Below are 27,707 nucleotides of genomic sequence, written 5' to 3' on the forward strand. Positions count from 1 at the left end.
AGAGAAGTTCCTTTAACATTTGTTGTAAAGCTGGTTTGGTGGTGCTGAATTCTCTTAGCTTTGCTTGTCTGTAAAGCTTTTGATTTCTCCGTCAAATCTGAATGAGATCCTTGCTGGGTAGAGTAATCTTGGTTGTAGGTTTTTCCTTTCCATCACTTTAAATATGTCCTGCCACTCCCTTCTGGCTTGCAGAGTTTCTGCTGATAGATCAGTTGTTAACCTTATGGGGAATTCCCTTGTGTGTTATTTATTGCTTTTCCCTTGCTGCTTTTAATATTTTTTCTTTGTATTTAATTTTTGACAGTTTGATTAATATGTGTCTTGGCGTGTTTCTCCTTGGATTTATCCTGTATGGGACTCTCTGTGCTTCCTGGACTTGATTGACTATTTCCTTTCCCATATTAGGGAAGTTTTCAACTATAATCTCTTCAAATATTTTCTCAGTCCCTTTTTTATTTCTCTTCTTCTTCTAGGACCCCTATAATTCGAATGTTGGTGTGTTTAATGTTGTCCCAGAGGTCTCTGAGACAGTCCTCAATTCTTTTCATTCTTTTTTCTTTATTCTGCTCTGCGGTAGTTATTTCCACTATTCTATCTTCCAGGTCACTTATCCATTCTTCTGCCTCAGTTATTCTGCTATTGATTCCTTCTAGACAATTTTAAATTTCATTTATTGTGTTGTTCATCATTGTTTGTTTGTTCTTGAGTTCTTCTAGGTCCTTGTTAAACATTTCTTGTATTTTCTCCATCCTATTTCCAAGATTTTGGATCATCTTTTCTATGATTACAAAGTATAATGTTGTTTGTTATATTCAAAACACATTGCTGATAAAACGTCATACTTAGTAGGAAAATGTATGATAGGAACATTGATTAGAGAAGACAAGAAAAGCCTGCTCTTGGCATTTTTATTGAAAATTGTACGTGAAGATCTATGGAACAAAAAGGAAATAGAAGTAAGTGGCAAGAAAATTGTAAAAAAGGAAACAAACTGATTTTTCATTGAGTTTGTATGTTTTTGACATTAAAAATGTACCATTAACTTACATAAAATATAAGAAGGTAAAATCATTGGTTGAATTTAATTATAGCCCTATGGTTTAGTATGTAAACCGTAAACTCTACTGAGAGAGAAGAGCTAAAAATGCCATATAGACTATGCTTTAAAAATCACTCTAAATGCATAGACAAAGTGATCAAAGTCAAAGCAAATCTTCATAAGCTAAAAAGGATGAGTCAGATTAACTGAAAGAGCTGTAGAGCTAACAGCTGTCTTGGGTACACCAGCATATCCATGGAGATCGAACTTTTGCTTTTAATAGGTCATATGTGTATGAAGGGAGTAGGCACAGGGGACAAAATCTGATCATGTGCAAGGTGGTGATGCTGAAAACTCGGCCTCTGTGCACCAGTGCTGAATCAAATCTTGGAGACAGAGTTTTGGGTGAAGTAGAAAAGAACAGCTCTATTGCTTTGCTAGTCAAAGGGGGACACAGCGGGATCATGCCTCAGAAACTGTGTGTCCCAACCCAGGGAGGTTTGTTGAGGAGTTTTATAGCAATGGTTCAAGGGTGGAGTTGCTGATAAGGATCTGGGTGTGTGCAGGGCTCACACTCCTTTAATCTGGTCTCAAGGGGTCTCCTGATGAGCTTCTCTGGTTATCAAACTGTGACCTTCTCTGGAATGAAGAATGCTAACATCTTCCATTTGTTGGGGGTTTTAGTTCTGTAAAGACCTCAAAGATATTGTTATGTGTATCCTTCGAGGCGGAACCAGGACCCTGCCCCAAGGCTGCACTACTGTTCTCTGGCTGCTCCTCCCTTGTCTCTGCATCCCCTCCTTTCTCTGATTAACAGCTGCTTGAAAGGCTTCCTTGCCAGGCAGCCCCACAGGGTCCTGCTTGGTTTCGCTGGGAGATCCCACTGGTAGTCCATATACACCAGTCTGCTGCAGACAGTGCACGTAAGGAGGAAGTCTGGGGAAAGTGGTCATCACCTTTAGCAACAAGCGTGGCCAACAATCTTATTACTACCAAAGAAGGGAATGAATATGGCAGTTTTTGGTGCGTGGAACAAATTCTGACAACTATCAAAGAACTATTAGTGTGCATTAATCATGTTCTTTTAGAATACAATTCAATTAGCAATGTTAACAATGAATGTTAACTGTCGCCTTTCAAATTTGGAAAAGAGAGAATTCATTAACATTTTACAGTTTTTCATGAAAACTCATAAAACTAAGAGTAGAAGAAAACTTGCTGTCATAGCCACTATGAGACATTTAAAAAAATATTTTATTTATTTATTTGTTTAATTTTATTTTTTAAATTTATTTATTTTTTTCACATCTTTATTGGAGTATAATTGCTTTACAGTGGTGTGTTAGTTTCTGCTTTATAACAAAGTGAATCAGTTATACATATACATATGTCCCCATATCCCCTCCCTCTTGTGTCTCCCTCCCTCCCACCCTCCCTATCCCACCCCTCTAGGTGGTCACAAAGCACAGAGCTGATCTCCCTGTGCTATGCAGTTGCTTCCCACTATCTATTTTACGTTTGGTAGTGTATATATGTCCATGCCAGTATCTCACTTTTGCCAGTTCTTAGTTGCGGCAGGCGGGCTCCTTAGTTGCGGCCAGTGGGTTACTTAGTTGTGGCATGCAAACTCTCAGTTGTGGCATGCATGTGGGATCTAGTTCCCTCACCAAAGATTGAACCCAGGCCCCTGCATTGGGAGCATGGAGTCCTAACCACTGCATCACCAGGGAAGTCACTACTATGAGACATTTAACTAGTTCCTTTAGCTAGAGAAATAAGACAAAAGTGTAAATATTCCCTTTAAAATAAAAACAGAAATATAAAGTAACTAAGAATAAGTTTAAGGAAAGACATGTGAAGCCTTTATGGACAAAATATTTGAACTATTTGGAAAGATGTTAGAAAACATGTAAACCAACAGGGATAGATACATAAGCAAGGATACAATGGTAAGGACCTTAAATGTCTCCAAATTAATCTATATCCTCAATGTAATCCAATCAAAAGCCCAACCAACAGAGATGTGCTGTCTGAATTGAAAATTTTATTCCAAATGTTAATGGAAGAGCAAAGGACAAAAAAGTAGCCAGAACCATGTGGAAATATAGATTGAGTGTTACCATAAAACTAGTATTTACTCTGGGGACCGATCTGAGCACATGTGTAAACTATACATATCACAAGGGAGCATTCAGGGCAATGAGTGTGAGCAGGGCAGTCACGGAGGTCAGGATTGAATGGTGTGTTACAGAATTTTACTACTACTTGATAGAAATACAGATTAGAATCACACTGAAAAACTAACTTATGCACAGAAATTGGAATCAGAAATTTCCAATATTGCGGCAATATTAAGTGTTGGTGAGGATATGGAGTGGTGGGTCTTCTCCCCAGACACCGGATGGTAGTGAAAATCGGTAAAGCAGTTTCGGGGATGAATTTGTCAAGAGACAGTAAAATTGAAAATCTACATCCCTGTGTTCTGGGATTGTGAATCAACTCTACAGTTTAGAAAAACTCTCCTACTATATGCGTAAGGAGACATGAGCAACATGATTACAATCACATCAGTGTTATTTGTAAAATGTAGATATGTAAACAACATAAATGTCCACATATAGGAGAATGAATATATAATAAACTGTGCACTTTGGATAAATAATGATATATGCAGTAGTGAAACAAATTGACGCGTCTACATGCATCAGCACAGCAAAGAATCTCAGAAACACAATATAGAGCACAGAAAAGCAAATTGCAGAGAATACTTACAGCCTGATACCCACTATGTAAATTTTAAAATGTACAAGAAAATAGTATATCTGCTAAATAATATATATTTCTATATAATGCCGCGTTCATATGCAGTGGCTTGAAATGATAAACCCTAAATTCATTATAATGACATCCTCTGGACGTGAGGATTCAACTATATTTTCTATATTTCATTTATTAAGCATATTGGTTAATGCATAGGTTTTTTTTCTTTACTTTTTTGTATGTCTAAAGTTTTTTACAACAAAAAATTTCTTTTTATTGGTGTTCTAATAGAATGTTTTACTTGTGGTATTTTTCAGAGTATGGTTTGTTTAGTGTTACTCATACATTCCTCTATGCCCTGTATGGAGTATAATCCTCCTTTGGGTAGGAAATGTTCCCAGCATTTGATTTCCTCAGGCCATAAATTAAAGTAGAGACCTAAAGAGTTATTCAGCTATAAAAAAGAATGAAATAATACCATTTGCAGCAACATGGATGGACTTAGAGATGATCATACTAAGTGAAGTAAGTCAGACAAAGACAAATATCATATGATATCATTTATATGTGGAATCTAAAAAAAAATGATACAAATGAACTTATTTACAAAACAGAAATAGAGTCACAGACATAGAAAACAATCTTATGGTTACCAAAGGGGAAAGGAGAGGGAGGGATAAATTAGGAGTTGGGATTAACAGGTACACACTGCTATATATAAAATAGGTAAACAACAAGGTCCTATTGTATAGCACAGAGAACTATATTCAATATCCTGTGATAAACCATAATGGAAAAGAATATAAAAAAGAATGTATATGTGTGTATAACTGAATCACTTTGCTGTACGGCAGTAATTAACACAACATTGTAAATCAAGTATTCTTCAATTTAAAAAAAAGTTATTTTGACAGTGGACTTCTTCCATTTTGCTTTTTTGTTTTCTGTCACTTTTTGTCAATAAATTCTAAATTGTAGTCATCATATAAATGATAATCTTAAGAGAACACAAAGTCATTTCCACAGCAAACTTGTGTAGGTGTCAGTCATTTTATTTGTTGTTAAAGTCACCATCATCCTCTTTAATTTCCACAGCCCCGGTGAACCCTGGAAGCAATTTGAGAAGAGATGCCAGTTCATTATTGATAGAAGCATATTCTCCTCCTGACACAAGCTCACAAAATTTGAATTATGGTGGAAACTGCTCTAGAATACATTTTAAGCTTAAAAGGGCCTTGGCTCTGTCTATGTCCCCTCCACCAAATCATGTCTTCTTAGAATTAAGTGGAATCAAAAGAACACTGCAAGTCTTTATTTGAGAACCGTCGAACGTAAAACAGTTGAAATTGCCTGGGTTTGGTGGAAAAATAAAACGAAAGCTCCTGAGTCCATGCCCAAGTACTTTCAGGAAACTTTTAAATAGAGTTAGAAGTGGATGTACTGTTTCTCAGAGCGTTGTGTTGTTTTGATGCTATAAAACTCAAATCCCCCAAATGGAAATGGGACCATTTTTCAATCTTTCATTTTGTTTTGTATCTTTTTTCTTTTTTTTTTTTTTATATTTTAGGCATGCCCATTAGCACTAGTCCCCGAATTCAGCTGGAGAGACACTGATGTAACACACTAAGAAAGTCACAGGGACAGTCACAGGGCTCCTGTCTCCTCACCCTCTGTGTGCTTTTTAAAGTCCCACCTCCACTACTCTGTTTAAATGGTACCTTGCACAGTGACCTTTAAGTCACCAATTGGATGACCTTTCCCAAGTCTTTATTCTCTTTGACTACTGTGTCTGAAATTCTGAACAACCTTCTAAAAGATTCCGTCTTTAACAGCTTCCATGTTCCTCAACTTGAAATTATTTGACTAAATATTTTTGAAGCATGGAAAAGTATATACCTATTTTAATAAATCAAGTGATAGAGACACATCTGGGAAGAAGCTCAGAAATTCCCTCTTCTCAGTCCTGTACCTCCACCAATCCATTCCCCCAAAGTGGTCAGTGTTAACAGGCTGGTACCTACTTAATGTTCTCTGTGCTCAAAGCTACTGAAACATGCTCATAGATGTGTAGATTATTTTTTAGTTTTGTTTCATTATCTATACATATTGGACAAAAATATACATTGCACATTTTTTTTTTTTTTTTAAACCTCTTTTTTTTTTTTTTTTTTTAATGAAGTTATACAATTTTATTTATTTATTTATTTATTTATGGCTGTATTGGGTCTTCGTTTCTGTGCGAGGGCTTTCTGTAGTTGCGGCAAGTGGGGGCCACTCTTCATCGCGGTGCGTGGGCCTCTCACTATCGCGGCCTCTCCTGTTGCGGAGCACAGGCTCCAGACGCACAGGCTCAGTAGTTGTGGCTCACGGGCCTAGTCGCTCCGTGGCATGTGGGATCTTCCCAGACCAGGGCTTGAACCCGCGTCCCCTGCATTGGCAGGCAGATTCTCAACCACTGCGCCACCGGGGAAGCCCTACATTGCACATTTAAACGTGCTTTTGAAATGCAAATGTAATTGTGTATCATGTGCTTCTAGATCAATACAGGTATAGATATGTATATGCAAACTCTTATAAAATTAAGAGTAGAGGAAAACATGCTGTCGTAGCTACTACAAGACATTTAACTCGTTCCCTTAGCTAGAGAAATAAGACAAAAGTGTAAATATTCCATTTAGAATAAAAATAGAAATATTAAGTAACTAAGAATAAGTTTAATGAAAGACATGTGAAGACTTTATGGACAAAATATTTGAACTATTTGGAAAGATGTTAGTAAAGATGTAAACCAACAGGGATAGATCTGTATATATATGTGTGTGTGTATATATATATATACACACACAGGGATATATCTGTATTGAAGTATATGTGTGTATGTATATAGACACCCTTTTTAATGTTATATAGAAAATGTCCACTTGTACATTCTCGTATGTGTGTTTCCTGTTTCAAAGAAGAATATGAGAAGAGGGAGGGGAATATTAGGTCACCGAGTGCCCCATTCTGCTTGACAGTTCCAAGTTCATTAGCCAGTATTGCCCAGACAAAGAGGGATTTCTGCTCTGGGTTTTGCCCTTTTGCAGAGCCCTCCTCTGGTCCTCGTCTGGCCATGCCCCCAGCCTCTGCAATGTAAGAAGTTTGCAGATCAAGGAACTTGCCCTTTTAGAGCCCAGGTCTGTCCCTCTAGGCTTTGCTCTGGGTACGCAGGATCCTGGAATCCCTGCAGGGTGCGTGTGCATCTCTTCCCCAGGCTATTCTTCCAAAGGCAGGCTGTGCCAGAGATCGGCCAAAAGACAGCTTTTCTTGGCAGGGGACGGTGGAGGAGGTGAATGGATCAGGGCTGTGTTATCTGGGCTGTCTAGACATCCGTGTGAAGGGCCTTACTGGAGGGAGTTCAGGCTGGGAATAAAGGTAGATGAGCCCAGTCTGGGAGCTGGGATCAAAAACCAGCTGTCTCCCTATACCAGCATATTCTAGTGTAAAAACCTGAGAAATGCACGAATTCTAAATTTGAGCCTGGCCCTTCAGGTCCTTAGGAGATTATATTTGTTAAGATAGGAGAATACAAATATTTTTATAGTTTACTAGTTCACGATAGAACAGAAATCCAATCTATAACATAAATAATTAGGGGAGGTAAAAGAGCCCCCATTAATACTTATGCCTCAGTATTAATACCAATGGCTCTGCCATTGTGAGGATGGTCGTACCAGTGCTTCCATGTAGATGGGTACTTTGGAGACCCTCCATGAATTCTGTGTCCTGGTATTTTCATTTCTGGATGATCTCCTCCCCTTAAACCCTTTGGCTTGCTTTCACCAATAGAACATAGCAGAGGTGGCCCTCGGGGAAAGTCGGCCACTATGACCGGGCCCAGTGTGCTGGGGGGCGGGGGGGAAGGTCAAGGTCGCCACCCAGAGAAGCCGCATGGGGGATCCTGTGGCAGCCATGGAGGTGCGCCCCGTTTGAGAAGGAATCTCCCATCAGTAAGGAGTGCAGGTAGCTGAGAGCCACTGGCTGAAGCTTCTTCGGGCTCCACCTCAGTGCTCAAGATGAGGACAGGTTTTGATCAGTCAGCCCCCAGCCAGTGGCCGAGCAGGATGGAGGTGCTGGGGTCTGGCCACTGCTGCCCACTGTGACAGTCTTAGCTGTGGAGCCCCGGCAAAGGCTGGGTTGACAGAGGCTTTTTGTCAGTGATGCACTGCGGTCCAGAGCTCTTCTTGCCCCATTCACTCTTCTCTGCTAGAGCTGCCAAATCCGCATCCTGGTCTCAAGGCATTCTCTGCTCAATCCGGCTTCTCCCCCCTTTAACTTTCATAGGCATCACTCCATCCTCCCCCCGAAACTACTTGCAATCCTAACTCCATCTCACTATCTTCTTCCTGGAAGACCCAACTGACACAGAAACCGAGGCACCCGCCAGCAGTAAGAAACTAGGACTTGGGACTTCCCTGGCGGTCCAGTGGTTGGGACTTCGCCTTCCAGTGAAGGGGGTGCGGGTTCGATTCCTGGTGGGGAGCTAAGATCCCACATGCCTCGTGGCCAAAAAACCAAAACATAAAACAGAAGCAATATTGTAACAAATTCAATAAAGATTTAAAAAACAATAGTCCACATCAAAAAAAAAAATTCAAAAAAAAAAAAAGAAAGAACCTAGGACTCAAGTAGGTGACACTCATGGGGTCATTCCTGCCAGCCCCCAGCCATTCAGATTGCCCCAGCTGAGGCCACAGGGAGCAACGATGAGTGAATATTAACACAGTGGTTTAAGGCCCGTGTTTTGGGGGGATAGTTTGTAGCAGTAGAAAACTGAGACAGAAATTGTTACCCAGAGTGGGTGACATCCTGACAAAAAGCCTAAAATATATGGCATTGGCTTGATTTGTAAACTTTAAATGTTTAGATATTTAGATATCTGGTATGTGGACCTCCATGTGTGCTTTTCCCCCAGGCTTGCAAATGTTATAGCTGAGCCTGACGTTGGTTCTTGTGAAACTTTGCTATCTCTTTTGTTCTCCTTTGCCTTGAATATTCTTATGCACTTTCTCCCGTTTCTTTTTCAGTCATCTAAATGTCATTCTCCTTCAAAGATTACCCCTTGAACAGAAACTCCTTTGGGAGAGACCACGGGACAGGGGTGGTAGCTTTCTCTGATCACATCTTCTAAAGGTGGTGGTTTTCGGTGGTTGCCAAGAAGGTGATGGAAAGTGTTAAATGAAAAATGGTTAAATATGAGCCTGAAACATCAGAAGTCAGCTGTGTGATGTGCAAGATAATCAAAAAAAGGTGGTGCATTTACTTTTATGTTCATAGTTTTCTATCAGCCAAGGGTTCAGGTCCACGCCTTCACCTAGTTCAGCCCTGGGACCATCTCACTGAGGATAGAAACTTCCTTTATTAAGTTACAGCACTCTCTTCTGAGTGTTCTTATTGTGACTTTTTGGTGATTCGAGCCATACACATAAGTATATGTCCAATTACTTTGCAAAAATTTATTTTCCTTTATTTTATTCGATGTATTTCTCCTGGGGCCTGGAGCCAGATCACAGCCTTTGGGCACAGGGATGATGGACTCAGTCATAATTTCTCTCCCCAGTGTGTGACTACTGCTTATCTACTCTATATCCCACGTGTTTGCATCAAAATTCAAACTTTTCTAGAATACCACCTTTATTTTGTGCAAAAATTACACCCAAACATATTGGGGATGTTTTAAGTACGATTTTGCTATAATTTGCCCAGCCTCTGAAAGACTGCCAATTTTAGTTTAGGAATTTTTGCAGCTTATTATTCAAGGGTAGAGAAAGAATTTATGGTTGTCTATGGTATGTAAGTCCAAACACATGTTATTAATATTACCAGCATGATGACTTTTCCATTAATAGGAACACTGGAGTTTTCCCACTAATAATAAGAGAAATTAATGGGCCATAAGCAAACGTTTTGAAACCAATTATTGTCCTAGTGTGAAGATGTGTGAGTGTGTATATAAATAGATAGAGATAGACAGTTATTCCTATGGTCCTATAATTAATTGAAACCAGGTATCTAATTTTTCCACTCCTTTGGATTAGTATGTTGAATGCTTCTTGTTTGTTTTTTTTTTTAAGTTATTTATTTATTTTTGGCTGCGTTGTGTCTTTGTTGCTGTGCGCTGGCTTTCTCTAGTTGCGGTGAGCGGGAGCTACTCATCCTTGCGGTGCGCAGGCTTCTCATGGCGGTGGCTTCTCTTGTGGAGCGCCGGCTCCAGGTGTGCGGGCTTCAGTAGTTGCAGCACGCGGGCTCAGTAGTTGTGGCTCGCGGGCTCTAGAGCACAGTCTTAGTCGTTGTGGCGCACGGGCTTAGTTGCTCCGCGGCATGTGGGATCTTCCTGGACCAGGGATCGAACCCGTGTCCCCTACATTGGCAGGCGGATTCTTAACCACTGCACCTCCAGGGAAGTTCTGAATGCTTCTTTTAAACACAAAGGATATCTAGTAGTGGTAATAGACTAAAGAGCTATAATATTTAGTGACATTGTAATAAAAGCCAAATTTTTACCGTATTTATATTTACTTATTTATTTTGAATACTTATAACAATCTAGAATTTTGAGTCAACTTTTTTTTGTTTGTTTGTTTTGCAATTGAGAAACTAGAGGCTTAGAGATGTTATGTCCCCCAGCCATCAACACACAGCTGGTAATTGCCAGCACCAACATTCAAATACTGCTCCCTCAGATCCTGAATTTCATGTTTTCTTTTATTTGATTTATTTTAGCCTTGAAGTATTAAATTAAATCAATGCATCCATTTAGCTAACCAGTTAGGCTCATGATGAAATGGAAATATATTTTCTAATAATAGAATAAGGAATAGATTCACAGGCAAATTTTCCTACCAGGAGAGATCCTGGTGGCACATATGATAAAAACGTCATTTAATACTGGAGGCTGACCAAGGAAAGAAGCAATTGTACAAAGAGGCACCAATAGGAGTGTTAGTTTTGGGGAATCTAAAACTTCATCCACCTCCTATTAGAGCCACTTTTCTAGGGTTTCCTGCCACAAATTTATTCTTATACCTTCCCAGTAGAAGTACCTCATGTAGCATCAAGCTTACCTTTATGATGACCTCAAGGGATCTTGAGTATATATATACAACACTCTTCCTCCAAATACACAAGAGACTATAATAAATTAGGGGGAAAAAGTATCAATAACTGCCACAGTCTAGGGAAGGATAGAATTACCAATGTCTGAAGAAAAAAAAAATGATGGACCCCAAATTTAAAATAGGCAAAATGAACAAATATGTAAGGAACACAGCTGAACCCTTAGACTGGTATTTGTAAACGTTAGCATTCATTGGAATTATCTGGAGCGGATTGCTGAGCCCCACCCCAAGATTTCTTTTTTTTTTGTTTGTTTGCTTGGTTTTTTAAAGTTTTAATTTAATTTTCATTTTATATTGGAGTATAGTTTATTTACAATGTTGTGTTAGTTTCAGGTGTACAGCAAAGTGATTCAGTTATACATATACATTTATCCATTCTTTTTCAGAGTCTTTTCCCATATAGGTTATTACAGAACATTGAGTTCCCTGTGCTGTACAGTAGGTCCTTGTTGTTTATCTCTTTTATATATAGTAGTGTGTATATGTTAATCCCAACTCCTAATTTATCCCTCACCCCTCTTCCTTCTTTGGTAACCGTAAGTTTGTTTTTGAAGTCTGTGAGTCTATTTCTTGTTTTGTAAATAAGTTCATTTGTATCCTTTTTTTAGATTCCACATATAAGTGATAGCATATGGCATTTGTCTTTGTCTGACTTACTTCACTTAGTATGATAATCTCTAGGTCCATCCATGTTGCTGCAAATGGCATTATTTCCTTCTTTTTTATGGCTGAGTAATATGCCATTGTATATATGTACCACATCTTCTTTATCCACTCCTCTATTGATGGACATTTAGGTTGCTTCTATGTCTTGGCTATTGTAAATTGTGCTGCAGTGAACATTGGCATATATGTATCTTTCTGAAGTATGGTTTTCTCTGGATATATGCCCAGGAGTGGGATTGCTGGATCATATAGTAGTTCTATTTTTAGTTTTTTAAGGAACCTCCATACTGTTCTCCATAGTGGTTGTACCAATTTACATTCCCACCACCAGTGTCGGAGGGTTCCCTTTTTTCCACACCTTCTGCAGCATTTATTGTTTGTAGGCTTTTTGATGATGGCCAAAATTCAGCACCCAAGGTTTCTGATTCAGTAGTTCTGAATTTGGACCCGTGAATTTTCTAGAGTAGAAAGATCCCAGGTGATACTGATGGTGAAGTGGATTTTGCTGGTCTGGGAACACACTTTGAGAACCACAGCCAGCATGGAGAAGTGAGGCTGCGGAACACCTGGGAGAAATCTCCAGATAGCGTTCATTTGGTGGAAAAGATAATGTGTGCAATCAGGTGTATACCTGTATTCCCAGCTTATCCTGAGCCTAGATGTTATGCTAGGCATAACCATGGACACTGCCACAATTAGTGCATAAGAACAGTTACTGGGAGGGCATCACCGACCAAAGGCGGTCGATTGTATTGGCTCAAGAAAAAATATCATGTGAGTTACTAGAAAGAGAATGTCTGAAGTTTCTACATCAAAGGAAAGATGTATAACTTACTAAAATGTTATGGAAAGACAAGAGAAAGACTAAATTAGGAATTCATGTTGACCACTAATTGGGGTGATCCATGGACATGGTTGGAGTTTAATCAAAAGTAGCAAAAGGTGGGCTTCACTGGTGGTGCAGTGGTTAAGAATCCGCCTGCCAATGCAGGGGAGACAGGTTCAATCCCTGGTCTGGGAAGATCCCACGTGCCGCGGAGCAACTAAACCTGTGCACCACAACTACTGAGCCTGCACTCTAGAGCCTGCGAGCCACAACTACTGAGCCCATGTGCCACAACTACTGAAGCCCATGCACCTAGAGCCCGTGCTCCACAACAAGAGAGGCCACCGCAATGAGAAGACTGTGCACTGCAACGAAGAGTATCCCCCACTCACTGCAACTAGAGAAAACCCGCACACAGCAACGAAGACCCAACACAGCCATTAATAAATAAATAAAATAAATTTATAAAAAATAAAAATGTAGCAAGGGGTCCAGTATATTTCTGCCCCTTGGTTGCCCTAACAACGGGGCTTGGTCTCCAAGGTAATGAAATTATAATGACACATGCAATGAAGAACGTAATAACTAGGGGGATTTCTGTGGAGGCTTCTTGGAGGGATTTATAATGTACAAATGATGATAAGATGGTATTTGAGTTGTACATTAAGAGTAAAGTTTAGCATATGCAGTTGAGAACTTCTTGATACAACTATCTTATTGCTTCTCTAAGTAAATGTTCAAACCAATGGAGGTGATAAATCATGTAGTTTCATATATACATTATTCAACTCATTGGCATCACATCTTGGGGGGGGAAAAAAAATAAGTACTGGGCTGGGGAAAATAGAAAAATGCATTCTCTTGGAGATCCAGAACTGAAACAAATATGGCAGCTGCTACTTAGAATCATCTCTTGATTTTAGTATTTCTATAGAATTTTGGTCCCAGGGAACAAGGGAAGTAGGACAGGGAGTTAACAGCAAAAAATACCAGGGAAGGAATGGGGCTGTAGTACATCTTTCTTAATTTTTGACCATCAAAAACAGAAAACAGGTGTTTGTTATAGAAAGTATGCCAATATTATACTTGTATATGACCCCTTTCCTTACCTCTTGAAGCCTTTAGATCTTTGAATTGGCCATGTAAAACTATAAACAAATGCAATTTTTTTTTTCATTTTGACACTCATGCAGGCATGTTACTTTTCAGGTAGAGGTCTACAGAATTTTCCAAGTATTGATAGTTCTTCATAATAGCCCCCTGCTGGGCAGTCAAATGCCATCTTCCTTAAGGATGAACAAATAATACCCAAATTAAAGCATACAGTCTGTTCATCTATAAATAGACATTAAGTACAACACTTAATTCCAGACTATATTAGAAAAATATTTAAAGAAATGTGAGATGAAAATATAAGAACTCCAATATATAGCATTTTAATTTATATGTTAAAGCAACAATGACCAAAAAAATTCTAAATGTGTGGTTAGGGCTCAGAAGATCAGTTTTCTATATTCCCTTCTTTAAAAACAACAACGATAACAAAAACTTTCAAAAGCATTTTTTAATTTACTTTTTATTTTATATTGGAGTATAGTTGATTTACAATGTTGTGTTAGTTTCAGGTATACAGCAAAGTAATTCAGTTATAAGTTTCAGGTATGCAGCAAAGTGATTCAGTTATACATGTACATATATCCATTCTTTTTCAGAGTCTTTTCCCATATAGGTTATTACAGAATATTGAGTAGAGTTTCCTGTGCTATACAGTAGGTCCTTGTTGATTATCTATTTTACATATAGTAGTGTGTATATGTCAACCCCAAACTCCCAATTTATCCCTCCCCCCACCTTTCCCATTTAGTAACCATACGATTGTAAGTCTATGAGTCTATTTCTGTTTTGTAAATAAGTTAATTTGTATCATTTTTTTTAGCTTCCACATATAAGTGATATCATATGATATTTGTCTTTGTGTGACTTACTTTACTTAGTATGATAATCTCTAAGTCCATCCATGTTGCTGCAAATGGCCCTATTTCATTCTTTTTTATGACTGAGTAATATTCCTCTGTGTGTGTGTGTGTGTGTGTGTGTGTGTGTATATATATATACACACACACAATGGAATATATATATATCACATCTTCTTTATCCATTCAAAAGCATATTGTAACTCAGCAAGAGATGAAGTCAGAAAATAATGGATGTGATAGAAAGTATATTAGATACTGCAGAATTAGTCAATTTGAAACTGTCTTAATCCATCTGGGCTGGTAGAACAAAAATACCATGGACTGAGTGGATTAAATAACATTTATTTCTCACAGTCCAGGGTCAAGGCACTGTCAGATTCAGAGTCTGGTGAGAACCTACTTCCTAGTTCACAAAAGGCTGTCTTCTCTCTGTAACCTCACATGGCAGAAGGGGCAAGGGAGCTTTCAGAGTCTCTTTGTAAGGGCACTCATCCCAATCATGGGGGCTCCACCCTCATGACTTAATCCCAAAGGCCCCACCTCCTGATGCCATTACATTGGAGGTTAAGATTTCAACGTATGAATTAGGGGGACACAAACATTCAGTCTATAGCAGAAACCAATGTTAGGAATTTACCCAAAACTCAAGGAAAAATCCAATATCCAGTATTCTCGGAGATAACAGAACAAACACAGTGTGATTATCTTGTGTGAAGATTAACCAATTCTTTTTCTATTTTATAAACCCAGCACAATTAAGATACCAAAATCTGAGAATGATAATGGAGGAAAAGGAAATTCCTGATCAATTCTACATATGAAAATTGAAATAAATAAATAAATATGTATGTAAATAAAATATTAAAATTTAATTTTTGTACATTAAGGGTAATAGTATGTAAACAATAGGGTTAATTCTAAGAATGCAAATTTTTTCAATATTACGAAGTCTTATAAAGCATCCCATCATTCAGTAGAAAACATTCCTAGTTAAGTGAAAAAAAGAGCAAAGATCCCATTATCATAAACTCCCCAATATAAAACAGCTTGAAATGTTCTTGATAATGCAGTAAGACAGTAAAAAGGTATAATCATTTTAACTATTATAATGAATAATATAAAACTATCATTATTTGCAAATAATATACTTAATCAACTAAAATACACTGGAAATAAAGTTCAGTAGGGTACTCAATTATAAAAGCTATATAAGGACGGTATTAACATTTACATATAGTAGGATATAAAATTGAATAGAAAATTATTCCATTGAATAATTTACTATTAAATTAATGTACCTTGAAATAAGATTATCAAGAAATTTTTGGGACCCAAATGATTTAAAAAAACCACACAAAAAACTCAAAAGGGTAGATAATAAGCCTTGATGAAAATGTTGTATAACAATGTAACTTTTTTCTCCAAATCAATGTACATTTTTAGCAAATCACAATGAATATTTCAATATTTTTTGGAAGGAGGCTTTTCAAAATGAATTTAAGTTTGTTTGATAAAAAGAAATCAGAGAATAGTGAAGACCATTTTGATAAAGAAGGGTAAGGGTGAGTAGATGGAGGGGAGAAAGTAAGGATTGCATTAACAAAAATGAAATAAATTTCATAATCATCAAAACACAGATAATCTGAATTCAATAACAAAATATTGGGACTTCCCTGGTGGTGCAGTGGTTAAGAATCTGCCTGCCAATGCAGCAGACACGGGTTCAATCCCTGGTCTGGGAAGATCCCACATGCCACGGAGCAACTGAGCCCACGTGCCACAACTACTGAAGCCCACGTGCCTGGAGCCTGTGATCCACAACAAGAGAAGCCACTGCAGTGAGAAGCCCGTGTACTGCAACAAAGAGTAGCCCCCACTCGCTGCAGCTAGAGAAAGCCCACGCGCAGCAGCGAAGACCCAACACAGCCAAACAAACAAACAAACAAACAAAATATTGAGTATATATAAAGAAGGTTGGATGGCAGACTGAGTTCAGCTTGTTATGATGTGATATTTAATACGGATGGGCCTTTGTCACCTATAAACTTAGTTACATTTTATTTTTGTCCTTCCCCTCTTTCAACCTACTCACTGGGGATTGATTTGGGGTCTTCAGGTTGATGTAACTGTCAGACATGGTTGATGCAGCAGCAAAATTCTATATGCTTTGCCCAGATCTGGAACATCGGTGGAACACTAAGAATGACACCCAGAGTTAATAGCAGATTTTTGGAAGAAACATCAGAAGGAAATAGAAGAAGGAGAAGAAAGAGAAAATAAAGACTGGAGGAGGAAGTTCACAAAAGACAGAGAAGGGAGAAAGAGAAAAGAGGGAAGGGAAGAAGGAAGGGAAGGAAAAAAGGGAGGAAGTGAGCAAAAAAAAAAAAAAGCAGAAGAAAAGGAAGGAAGGAGAAAATATAATAAACTATCAATATAGAGAGAACTGTGCAGATGAATAACAGAAAAAAAGACCCTAGGAACTATTAAAGTTTAGAATATGATAAAGCTTCTATTGAAAAGAATAGATATTTAGAAAATGGAATATGGGTAATTAATTATTATTGGGGGAGACAGAGTTGGGTTACTATTTAAAATTATGTATTCAAAGTGAAAAACAACAAGTTTTCAAAATTTGGAAAATGTATGACAAAGATCAAAATCTTTTAGTGTATGAAGGCATCTTATAAATTAAAGGGAAAAAATTATAACACCCAATGGAAAAAATGGGCAAAGGTTACTAGTATGTAATTTGTGAAAGATAAATATAATTAGTATTCACATATATGAAAAATATTTAGGCTCAGTGGTAATAAAGAAAGGTGTAATGAAGTATAAGTGAGTGATCATTTATTAACTTAGATTTTGGTAGGATGAACACATACAGAAATGCACACCAATTTTTGTCAAGGATGCAAGGAAATGGGCTTTCATGCACTCTTGCTATTGGTGTATTTCTGGAAGGCAGTTGGGAAAGGTGTGTAAGCTTCGACTTGATGTTACTTCTCTTTTAGAAATTTATCCAGAGGCCATAATTACAAGGGCAAACAAAAATACACATATTGGTTAGTGGAAATGATTAAGAAAATCTTGACAAATCCATGAGATGCAGTACTATAGAACCATTAAAAGCTCTCAAAAGACTTCAAGATATGATATCCTAGGAATATATTTGTAAAGAGAATGGAAGTAGATTTTAAAATCTCACTATGGTATATGCTACAGTTTTATTTAGTATTCTGCACATTGCTATTTTCATTTAAGAATACACCTTAGAAGATTCCTCACTAGTGATGAAGGCTTAATTAACTTTGCTTCTTTTTAGTTTGATACGTCTTTGAAAAATCTTCTCAAAGCCAGTGTAGGTACTTGTCATGTTGGGGATGTAATTATGGGAATGTGGAGCTGTCCTGAGGCTGCTAGAAAGCCTACTGGTGTCTCCCCGAGGCGAAGAAGGACTTAGAAGTATGTGCTGGTCATGTAATAATAGTTACCTACCAGGGTTCTTGGCTTCCTTAATCAATAGAAATTCATAAGAGGCCAGACAAGAAATCCAGGCAAGGCTTTATTGGGGCCCCTGCTGCAGCAGAGGGGAGCGAGAACAAACAACAGGTTCCCTTGCTTACTCGCTCCCTGAGGGGTGTCGAGCTGGTTCCTTATATGGGGCGAGGGTAGGGGTGTGTCCAGGGGTGGGGCCAGAGGGGTGGCTTAGGTGGTCTGCCCACCCCTTAGGTGGTGTTGAGTGCAGGGGGCATGCACAGTGCCCTGCTTTTGCTCCCGGCTCTTCAGAAGTGGCAGTTGGGTTTTTGGTCTTTTTGTATCTTGTTGTCCATTATTTGCCCCAACTGCACATGCCCACAGTTATTTTTAGTCCCTTATCGTTTCTTTGTATTTTGTTGCTCAAGGAAACATTTGTCCAGGTGCAAGCCCTGCAGCAAAGGGTCCCGGGTCCCAGGTCCCAGCCTGTCTCAATATCATGTGTTATGACTGCACCTTTAAAACTAGGTTAAATGGGCTTATCTCTCAGGCTCCTGCTGACTCTAAAATTCTGTGATTCCCTTGTATCTTCATCTTCTCTTAACCCTCTTGCATTCTCTGTAGCACTGTGAACAAGAACGGTATAGAACAGAAGTGCACATGTCCCCTGTCACCTGGCAGGGACGAAGTGGCTTAGCTGATGGGACACACTTTCTCCCCTGACCATCTGATCAGCTGTATTTATATATTTATTTATTTATTTTGGGCTGCATTGGGTCTTTGTTGCTGCGCACGGGCTTTCTCTAGTTGTAGTGAGCGGGGGCTACTCTTCATTGCAGTGCACTGGCTTCTCATTGCGGTGGCTTCTCTTCTTGTGGAGCATGAGTTCTAGGCACGTGGGCTTCAGTAGTTGTGGCTCTCAGGCTCTAGAGCACAGGCTCAGTAGTTGTGGTGCACGGGCTTAGTTGCTCCTCAGCATGTGGGATCTTCCCAGACCAGGGCTCGAACCCGTGTCCCCTGCATTAGCAGTCGGATTCTTAACCACTGCGCCACCAGGGAAGCCCCAGATCAGCTGTATTGATCAGATAGCTGGTCTTTCACAGCTGCCTGGCTGTGACTCCTTGTTCACTTCCTTTGCTGAGAATCTGTATGTTCATAAAACTGCTCTCATAAGACTCTTGGGAAATAGTTCCAAAGTTAGAAAGCCGCTGTGTGGCAGATAGTAAGTTGTGGACTGAAGTCTCATGGCCAGTTAAATGTATGACATTCAGCATGAAAATTTTAAACTAGTGATTTCAACAGATCCCTTAAAGAACTTTATTTAAAGTTGCAAAAAATAGAAACAGTGAATATTCACTTTTTTTAAAATTAATGGAAGGGAATATTTTTAGTTTTAAAATTGCATGCTTTGCTGACATAATACAAATTATGCATTGTATGAGAGATTATAAATAAGTTTTTAAAGATTTTTCTTTGGCTTTTTGAATAGGTAATACTGTCAGAAAAGAAAGAAAAAGGAAGGCCCCTCCCTTTTTAATTCCCTTTGATTAGAAATTTTTCCGATGTGTTGGTCAGGTGATTTCAATGTGCATCCAAGGCTGAAAAACCTGAAAAAAGAGTTGCTTCTTAATTCTTCCTTCTAAGCCTCATGGTACTCCTGAAAATTCAGTTGTGTTCCCTAATAAAATTCCAAATTGCTTAGAACCTCCAGTTAGCAAGAATTTTTCTACTCTCCTCTTTTATGACAGAGGTAAATTACAAGAAAATAAGCACATATTTAAGATCACATGCATGTGTGCATACAAGTGTGTGTGTGTGTGTGTGTGTGAAAATCAATTTTTCCGGGAAAGTTCTGGAACAGTTTATTGATACCAAATTTCTATACCTATTAGATACACATTTTCAATGATCCCTGATGTTTACTTTTATGATGCTGAGGGGGTACAAATACTTTCAACCAACAAAACAATAATACCAATAAAAACTTCATTTACGGTGAACATATTCTTTTTGTGCATAAGAATCTACTATTATGTTTTTAAATGATGTTGATTGAGATGATTGAAACAAAATGAGTATTTCCAGAAAATTTAAGAATTCAGTGCTCCCCTTACTATGAGTATTTTTTTTAGAAAGAAGATTTTGTTGTTTTGTTTTGTTCATTATGTTCTGTGTAAGAGTGCAGGTGTTAGTGCATTACACATCATAGAAGAATTAGGAAAACGTCAGTTAGTGGATCTTAAACCCAAAATGTATTTGCCAGATTTTATATGTAAGTTGATAAATAACAATGCTGAAAGTGCCCTACACATTATAAAAAAATCAATACATTGAATCAAGAAAGATTAAAATGTTACCTGTACACTCCTCTAGTTTCTTATTTCAAACCTTCTTAGTGTGTCCTTAATCTGTTTACGAAGGAAATAAATTTAAAAAGAAATGCCCTAGAGAGGTATTAAGACTTACTTGATTCCTAGGTGACCGGGCCACCTGAATTTATGTGTAGCTTCTGTTTGCTGGAATATGGCTTGCAATAAGATTTACAGCCAATACTTCTTTAAAGATTAAATGATGCTATTAATACTAGATATGTATTTTAGGTACAGTTTGTCATTTGGATGAGAGCAAATTCCCATAAACTGACAACCCAATCTTTGCGTGAAAGCAAAGCAAATATCATTTTCCAATTAGAACATTTCTTCCTACTTCATTCTTAATTCCTTCGTAGGGGAAACAATGATATAAAATAAACCCTCAAATTTCAGATAGATCCAGTATTTTTCCACCAGCTAAATGGAAAATAAATGTTTTTCATCTAGTGATAGTCAAGTGTCTCTACTTAGATACATGAAGTTGAAGATACAGAGGGGTAGGTTGGAGGATGAGATTTGGGTGAATCTCTTATCATCAGAATCTTTGCTGCTTATTCAGAAGCACTCACAAGATAGTCTATTTGAAGATATCTTCTCTAATGATAATAATCTTACTTTTATCACCAAATTGCTAATTCAGTTGGTTTGCCAAGGATACACCGCCTCTAATCACTGTTGAAAAATTCCTTTTTCTGTCTTTTGAGTTTGTGTGGGGCCAGTTTCCAATGGATTATTCAGCAACATTTAACTCATTATTCAGCAACCTAAACATTTATTCTGTAACCTTTTCTCCTCTTTGCTTATTTTCCTCTGCATCTTGCTCCTTCCATATTCACTTCTTTGTCCATTTTTTTTTCTTGTCTGCCCTTTCCATGTAATAAAATATTCTTTTCTCTGAAATGATTTTTCTCTGTCAAAATAGACTCTCTCAGAAAAAGATTTTCTTTTTTAAGCCTACCAGATTCATATTCTTCTTCTCTGCCCTGACAGTCTTAAATTACGACTGAATTTTCCCTCATTTCTTTCCACAAGAATGAAAGATCCACAGAGCGAGAGTGCTCTAGTGGGAAGTAGTTACGTATGGATCGTGTGGTTGGTTCCCACTTGCTTTTTCTTTATTTCATATGTAATGAAAAGGTTTTTCAATTTTGGCTGTGCCTTTTCCTTTTTTAAAAATTTATTTATTTTATTTATTTATTTTTGGCTGCGTTGGGTCTTCGTTGCTGCGCGTGGGCTTTTTCTCTAGTTGCGGCGAGCGGGGGCTACTCTTTGTTGTGATGCGCGGGCTTCTCTTTGCGGTGGCTTCTCTTGTTGCGGAGCACGGGCTCTAGGCGTGCGGGCTTCAGTAGTTATGGCATGTGGGCTCAGTAGCTGTGGTGCACGGGCTTAGCTGCACCGCGGCATATGGGATCTTCCCAGACCAGGGCTCAAACCCGTGTGCCCTGCATTGGCAGGCGGATTCTTAACCACTGCGCCACCAGGGAAGCCCTGGCTGTGCCTTTGAGATTAAAATCAGGCATAGTGTGTAAAGGCTGTAAAGGATCACTCTTCTTTGTGGTCTGCCATCCAATTTAGAATAGATGCATGGCAGGCAAAAGGTTTAGGGCATTTAAAAGATACCTGTGCTTATTGATAATCCTTAAGTAAAGAAGAGGATTCCTTTTCATTGATGGATGTAGAATGGCGGTTGAAGTATCTTAGTGTAAGAGGATGCCGGATGTTAATTTTCCTGTCTTGAAATTATACCCGTAATAAAGAGAGCCACCAGATACAACATGAATGGACTCATTACAGAGCCTTAGCCCCAGGTATGGGAACCTAACCATCCCTCTCTACCCTCTTCCTAAAGATCTAGATGAATTCCAGGGTCACAAGTGATTGGAAATGTATTCCTGTTGAAAGATTTCTCTCTTCCTTTCTTATGGGGAAAAAAAAGGGGGGTGTAAGATGATACCTTCCTACCAAATACAGGGAATCCAGGAGAAATTTGATAGTAGCTAATGTTTATTGAGTGTTCACATACTCTGTGCTAGGGAGTGGAGTAAGCACGTCACACTTACTGTGAACTTCTCTGAGGCAGGAGCTGCTATTATCTCATACTTACAGATGAGGAAATTGAGGGATAGGCCGACATCTCGTTCAGTGTTACACACAACTGTCACTTGTCAGATTCTGGCTTCAACCCCGTCTTTTCTGCATCCAGGTGATTTACCCATTAGAAGTTATATGGCCTTTCCCTGTTAGGGGTTCGGATTATGGCAAAAAAGGAAGACTAGGGCACTTCCCAGATTGGAATCTGCTTACACATCACACTTGTAGATATGTGCTCTGTGACTATTTACAAAGGAAAACAAGGATTAGAAGGAAATTCCGAGTGGATACAGCAACACTGCATTCCCACTGCTTGTTATGGCGGGATACACGGGATTCCTGGGCGTTAAGTGGACACCATAGAAAGTCCAAAGTCCAGGTTGGTATTTCCAAGAACCTGCCCAAGAGAGCTGCCTCTCAGGCAAGGGGCTCAGAGAGTCAGAACCATGGGGGATGTCTGTGCAGGGGGCAAGTAGAGGGAGGATGTGGGAGAGGGCACACGCAGCCCATTCCTATGCCTGGTGCAGGGGAAGGACTGCAGGGCTTCCCAAAAAGCCCACAGGAGAGGGAGCATTTTGGTTCCTGGCCAAAGGACAGAATTGTGAACCAAGAGAAGATTATCATTGCGTCTTTAGTTTTTAATTTATTTTTTATTAACGTTATTTTATTATTATTATTATTTTAAAGTTTTATTTTATATTGGAGCATAGTTGATTTCCAATGGTGTGTTAGTTTCAGATGTACAGCAAAGTGATTCAGTTATATCTATACCTGTATCTATTCTTTTTCAAATTCTTTTCCCATTTAGGTTATTACAGAATATTGGGTACAGTTCCCTGTGCTATACAGTAGGTCCTTGTTGGTTATCTATTTTATGTATAGTAGTGTGTGTATGTTCATCCCAAACTCCCAATTGATCCCTCCCCCCACCTTTCCCCTTTGGTAACCATCAGTTTTTTTCCTAAGTCTGTGAGTCTGTTTCTGTTTTGTAAATAAGTTCATTTGTATCATTTTTTTTAAAGATTCCGCACATAAGCAATACCATATGATATTTGTCTTTCTCTGTGTGACTTAACTTCACTTAGTATGATCATCTCTAGGTTCATCCATGTTGCTGCAAATGGCATTATTTCATTCTTTTTTATGACTAATATTTCATTGTACAATATATATGTACCACATCTTCTTTATCCATTCTTCTGTTGATGGACATTTAGGTTGCTTCCATGTCTTGGCTGTTTTAATAGTGCTGCTATGAACATAAGGGTGCATGAATCCTTTAGAATCATGGTTTTCTCCGGATATATGTCCAGGAGTGGGACTGCTGGACCATACGTATACTCGCATCTGTAAATGAAAATACATTTTGTCATTTTCTCTGATCCTTTCTCAAATCCCACCCCCTTAAAGAACTCGAGGAGAAGCAGAAGGAGGTGGGGAGGAAAACTGAAGAGCACAGATTTGCCTTCTGCAACTTCTGGCCTTAGCAAAGGACCGGCTGGGGCACGAGTGTGAAGGGGAGAATTTGGGAAATAAACTGAGAAGGAAATCACAGTTTAAATTAGATGAGCTGAACTGGATTGTTCAATATTTGAATTATTGGATCTGTCCAAGGTAATTTTAGGGAAAATGAACAGAACAGGATTAGAAGTGGAAAAAATGGAGAAAAAAAGGAAAACCTTTCCTGAGGTATATCCCTAGGTTCAGATTGTTCCATGGATTAGCCACCTAAGAACTCTCGCTTCCTACCGCAGGTGAAGAACACTGGCTTCAGATTAGAAATATATTCACAATAATGATGTACTCAGGACAGTGCAAAATGGGAAGGTTTATGAATTTCTGTGACTGTGTGTTTTTTTTATTTCACTGTTGTGTGCTCAATGACTCCATCTGTAACTGCATTATTTTTTTCTTTCCAATAGTAACTTATTGTCTATCTCATTGATACTGTTGTAGGTCACATGGTATATTTAACATGACTAAGACACGTTCAGTACTAAGTAATTCAAGGATACAGTGCAGAAAATGTAATTTAGGTAAATAATTATCACAAAATCTGAAGTGAGTGCAGTGGTGGAGACACACACAATATTAGGAGCACAGTGAGGAGAAATCAGGAAGGCTTCCTGGAGGAGGTCTGGATTAAAATATTTAGAGGCACTACTCCTCATTGTTTGCACTTTACCCACACTGTTTTTTGAACACTTTAAGCCTTTAGCCCTACCTCGGCCCTCCCTCATGCCTGAACACCCTCACTCTTCCAGCATCTAACGCTTAGCCATTCTTTAAGATTCAGCAAAAATGCCATTTCTTCAGAAAAAGATAACCTGAGCTACGCATCTAAAATTTTCCTCCCTCCTATTTCATCAGAGCCTGCTGTTTCCTTCACACCTCCCCGTTAGTAACTTCTATGTTAATATCGTTATTACCTTTCTATCCCAGGAAATTACAAGCTTCGTGAGACTGAGAATCCTGTTTTTAGTATTGTACTTCTAGAATCTTGTAGGTGCACAATAAGTATTTGCTGCATTAATTTGATTGGTATTATTTGGTGAATCATTCATCAATGTGTAGTTATTTTGGCTTTTGACACTCATTTCTTCCCCCTGCTTTCTTCAATTTGATGATTTTTTTTTTGTTCTTGAGCTTTTTAGGGCCAGTCTGAATGGACCTGTTGTTTTTAATTACTGTTGTCCAGCCTACAGGTCCTGGCATTCCATAAAGATTCCTTTCTCTGTATGGATTACATCCAGGGATTCTTCTAGATTCAGCCTCTTGAGGCTCCTTGAACCTTCTCATCCCAAACCCTCTCTTTTTTTAAACTTTTTCATTAAAAATTAAAAAAAAATTTATATTGGAGTATAGTTGATTTACAATGTTGTGTTAGTTTCAGGTGTATGGCAAAGTGATTTAGTTATACATATATCTATGCTTTTTCAGATTCTTTTCCCATATAGGTTATTACAGTGTATTGAGTAGAGTTCCCTGTGCTATACAGTAGGTCCTTGTTGATTATCTATTTTGTATATACTAGTGTGTATATATTAATCTCAAACTCCTAATTTATCCCCCCACCTTTCCCCTTTGGTAACCATAAGTTTGTTTTCTAGGTCTGTGGGTCTGTTTCTGTTTTGTAAATGAGTTTATTTATATTACTCTTTTTTTAGAATACACATATAAGTGATGTCATATAATATTTGTCTTTCTCTGTCTGACTTGCTTCACTCTGTATGACAATCTCTAGGTCCATCCATGTTGCTGCAAATGGCATTATTTTGTTCTCTTTTTATGGCTGAGTAATATTCCATTGTATATATGTACCACATCTTCTTTACCCATTCATCTGTTGATGGACATTTAGGTTGTTTCCATGTCTTGACTATTGGAAATAGTGCTGCAGGGTACACTGGGGTGCATGTGTCTTTCTGAAGAATGGTTTTCTCCAGATATATGCCTAGGGGTGGGATTGCTGGGTCATATTCCACCTTCTTTTTATATTCATTTCTTTTTCTCCTCTGATTCTCTTGGACTAATAGCCCTGCCTCTGCTGTCATCAATACTAACTTTGCAGTCTTCACATGCCCTCCTTCCCCCAGCTCTGACTTCATTTTTTAATTTTTTACTTCTATTTTGGGAAGTTTTAAGGTAGTTTTGCTGTGGAAAAAATAAAATCTGTTGCTAAGAATTAGAATTTTAAGCTGTCTCATGCTTTGTAAGGATAGAAAAAATAAGCACAAGTAAATGCAATGATATATGACATTATGTTAAAATAATTAGTGCTCATATATTCTATTTTCCATTACCGACTATGTAAACTAAAGTGAACACGTGGTTGAAATAACTGTGAACTCTTATTATTTCTGATAATTGATTCATACGATCTATTTTCAGGTGCCAAATTTTAGAACAGAAAAAAGAGGCTAAAGTTTTATCCTTTCTTATATGATGCCATTCTATATTTCTTGCCCCTGACATACTCGTAGTGATAATTTTTTATTTCCATGACAGTACCCTCCATAAGCAGCAAAGGCCAGTACTCTGGTTTAATGAACAACAACAAAAATGAAAAATGGAGATGTGTTTGTGTCACCAATAGTGAAACACATGGTAAAGATTAGGAAAATCACATATCTTTACTGTGATTTTTTCCAACATTTCCCAAATGCATTTGCCCATTTCATCCATAAAGTAGCACTGATATAAGCAAGGAGTGTACCATCATCATCAGTTTTAAAATATAATATTTATCTTAGCATCTTTGAATGGCTCGATTGAGCTTACATGGCTGAAGAGTTGGTAGAACTGGGTCTCAAATGTAGGTCTTATGATCCTTGGTCCAGGCCAGTACCTGCTAAACTCTTCTACCTCTTTGTAATATCTCTGTGACAGGTAGAGCATTGTCAAAGCATTTACTGAGTGTATAAATCATAATAGTGGCTGCCACAAATCATAATGTCTAGGGCAGTTGAAGTACACACTAATAGGAGAATGAATCTTCCTAATTTAAATTCTGAACTTTCATGCTAAGGATTGAATCCTAGGGCTTCCTGCACTGACATCCCAGAAGCATGGAAATGCCCACTACAGACAAAATTGAATTCGTTCCTGAAGAAACAATTTTCCCTTTATCCTTTTTTTTTTTTCTCTTTTTGCCAATGCCCATCATGACTGTCACCGTTTCCATTCTTATAATTCTTGAATGAGTATTAATATGCAAATTTATTGAAAGTTGCCCACCTTGGTGTTCTGCCAGGGGAATCTTTTGATATCATGCAAGGCTGTGGACTTTCTGTGATTTTTAAAATAATTTTTATTGGAGTAGAGTTGACTTACAATGTTGTGTTAGCTTCAAGTATGCAGCAAAGTGAATCTGTTATACATATGCTTTGTATATGTATAATATTCTTTTTAATATTCTTTTAATACTTAATATTCTTTTTTAATATTCTTTTCTCATATAGGCCATTACAGAGTATTGAGTAGAGTTCCCTGTGTGATTTTCTGTGATTTTTAAAGTTGATCAAAATATCATTATTGCCTTATCCCAACTCCAAACATTCATACTATCAAAGGTGAAATAGGATATTTTCTTAGATAAGAATATTCATCTGGCTTTTAACTTTTTGAAATGGCAAAAAAAAAAAGTCTACAACCACAAGATTGGTAGAGAGATGATGCATTTTTTTAACCTTGGCACAAGTGAACTGTATCTTAATAACACCTCAATCTTACCTTGATAAATACAGTTTAAGCCTCCAAGAACCATTGTGCTCTGTAATTACCTTGATTAAAGAAGAATAAAAAAGTTTTCACAGCAATCAGAGGGCTCTCAGACTCTCCTGTGTT

The 27,707-nt window shown here is 38.1% G+C and overlaps 1 protein-coding gene across 4 annotated transcripts in view; it reads left to right on the forward strand.

The window, feature by feature from the left end:
- The window catches only part of ZNF385D (zinc finger protein 385D), a 949,103-nt gene that overhangs the window by 78,325 nt on the left and 843,071 nt on the right, over window positions 1–27,707 (forward strand). The window lies entirely within an intron of this gene.

Source organism: Balaenoptera acutorostrata, chromosome 4 (assembly GCF_949987535.1).
Source record: "Balaenoptera acutorostrata chromosome 4, mBalAcu1.1, whole genome shotgun sequence".
In the NCBI taxonomy this organism is placed as follows: Eukaryota; Metazoa; Chordata; class Mammalia; order Artiodactyla; family Balaenopteridae; genus Balaenoptera; species Balaenoptera acutorostrata.